The 2,423-nt window shown below is 37.8% G+C and overlaps 1 long non-coding RNA gene across 1 annotated transcript; it reads right to left on the minus strand.

Moving 5' to 3' along the window:
* Positions 1-476: 476 nt before the first annotated feature.
* On the minus strand, positions 477-1,444 carry LOC103159949. Its single transcript, XR_003488332.2, has 3 exons — positions 1,174-1,444; positions 913-1,037; positions 477-629 (listed from the first exon to the last, which is right to left on the minus strand). It is a non-coding gene; the product is annotated as an uncharacterized LOC103159949 (long non-coding RNA).
* Positions 1,445-2,423: the final 979 nt, after the last annotated feature.

The following is a 2,423-nucleotide window of genomic DNA, read 5'->3' on the forward strand; positions in this document are numbered from 1 at the left end:
CCAGGGACCACAAAGAAATAGAAAGTAGCATTTTGGTAAAACACAGTATTTTTAGAGCCCTCTACAAATTCAAAAGGTTTCTTAGCAAGTCTGAGTCAGTTTCAATTTTCTCTCAGGTACCACAATTTTTTATTCTTCTTTCATACATTACATTCTGACCACAGTCTCCCCTCCATCCACTCCTCCCAGACCCTCCTCGACCTCCTATCTCCCCAAGATTCACTCCTCCTCTGTTTCCCTTCAGAAAAGAACAGGCCTGCCAGTGATAGCAAATGAACACAGCGTAACAAGTCACAATAAGACTCATATCATGGCTGGATAAGGCAATGCAGGAGGAGGAAAGGAGTCCCAAGGGCACATAAAAGAATCAGAGATAGATACCCCTACTCCCATTGTTAGGAGTCCCACAAAAACCACAAGCTAAAGAACAATAGAGTGTATGCAGAGGACCTAGTACAGACCCATGCAGGCTCCCTTCAGTCTCTGTGAGCTCTGTTTAATTGGTTCTGTGGGTTTTCTTATGGTGCCATCCATGCTTCTGGCTCCTACAATCCTTCTTCCATGGGGTTACCCCATGTTTGGCTGTGGGTCTCTGCATCTACTCCGAACAGATGCCAGAGGAAGCCTGTCTGATGAGAAATGGACAAGGTACTGATCTATGAGTATAGCAGAATATCATTAGGAATTATTTCATTGACTTTTTCCCCAGTCATGTTTGGTTCCATCCTAGGTCCCTAGGCTATCCAACCTCTGGTTCCAGATCATCCAGGTAGTGTCAGACATGGTCTCCCTCTCCTGGTGTGGGCCTGAACCCTGACCAGTCATTTGTTATCCAGTCCCACACGTTCTGCACCACCAATTTCCCAGCACATCTTGTAGACAGGACAAATTGTTAAGATGAAAGTTTTGTACCTGGTTTGATGTCCCAGTCCCCACTGGAAGCCTTGTCTGGTTTCAGAAAACAGTTGGTTCCGCTCTGTGTCCTGTGTTAGTAGGAGTTTCCACTGGTATAAACAGATTTTTCTTTGGGCTACCAGCTCACAAAAAAAACAACACAGAGACTTATTATTAATTATGAAAGTTCTGCCTTATGTTAGGTTTGTTCCTAACTAGTTCTTATAACTTAAATTAACCCATATCTTTTAATCTATGTTCTTTTATGTGGTTGGTTACCTTTATTCTGCACTTCTTCTACAATTGGCTGGTGACTCTACTTTTCTTCTTTCCAGTGATCACTCTGGCCAGAAGTCCCGGCTATAACTCCTGCATAGCTATTGGCCATTTAGCTTTTTATTGAACAAATCACAGTGACACATCTTCACACTTTGTAAAGAAATATTCCACAATATTTCCCCCTTTTGTATAAATAAAAAGAAATGGTTTAACTCTAACACAGGGAAACTATATACACTAAGAACAATTATCAGGTAAGAATTACATTCACAGTTTCCAATCTATTTGTATTTGGCAAATTGAATTTAGAGAAAATGGTACATTATCTCCCCTATCTTAGTCCAAAGTTTTATAACTAAATCATTTTTGTCATAACTTGTATTGCCATTCTAAAAATATTGTTTTAGACCTTAAAACATCTTTTTAGATAAACAACTTTTATGTTTCTCAACCTTATAAACTTTACATCTCTTATGTAAGTTTCTTTTCCAAATTTGGTAACAAGGAAAACTGTAAAATTATATCTAGTCTTCAATCCACATCAGAGACCTAATAAGGATAAAATATTACTTAAGTAAACAGGAAATGCAAAGAAATCAACTTCCAAAACTACAGAAATGACAGGACATCTGGATGCCTGTACAGTCACCCAAGGTTCCTCTGCAATGTTGGGACATCAACCTTCAGTCTACAGGCCTAGAATATCTGACAGACTTTTCTATGAAGCAGGAACTTTGAAGGACTGTCCTACCTTGTGTTGGCAAAGTTTTTCAGTCCCTTTCTTTTGTGTGCTGCTTGTCCAGTTTGGACACCATATTGTCAACAGTTAAGGTAAGGGCAGCCCTTTGTCCAAATGTCTAGCTTCTGCCATAAAGAAATCAAACTCCACATGGAGATTCTTTGATGCCCACCATCCTTTTTGAAGTAAAATGGTGCTGCCAGGAGCAGATGTGTCTCACTTATGAAAAGCCTTATGTTTAATAACATTTTAAATGCCATATTCTGTAGGTCTTTGAAATATTTGAAGATTAAATATATCTCTAAATGACCTTGAAAACATACCTGAATATAAGTTTGATTGTTATAGATGATTAGCTATTAACCTGTATTTCTTTATTATCTTAAATAGCTTTCAAGGACTAAAACTTTACATTTGTATATGTAATGTATAGGCACAACAACTTAAACAAGAATAGAAACATATATACAATATAACAAAAAACCTTAAATTTGTATCAATATATAAAATT

The sequence above is a fragment of the Cricetulus griseus genome, chromosome X (assembly GCF_003668045.3).
Source record: "Cricetulus griseus strain 17A/GY chromosome X, alternate assembly CriGri-PICRH-1.0, whole genome shotgun sequence".
Lineage (NCBI taxonomy): Eukaryota > Metazoa > Chordata > Mammalia > Rodentia > Cricetidae > Cricetulus > Cricetulus griseus.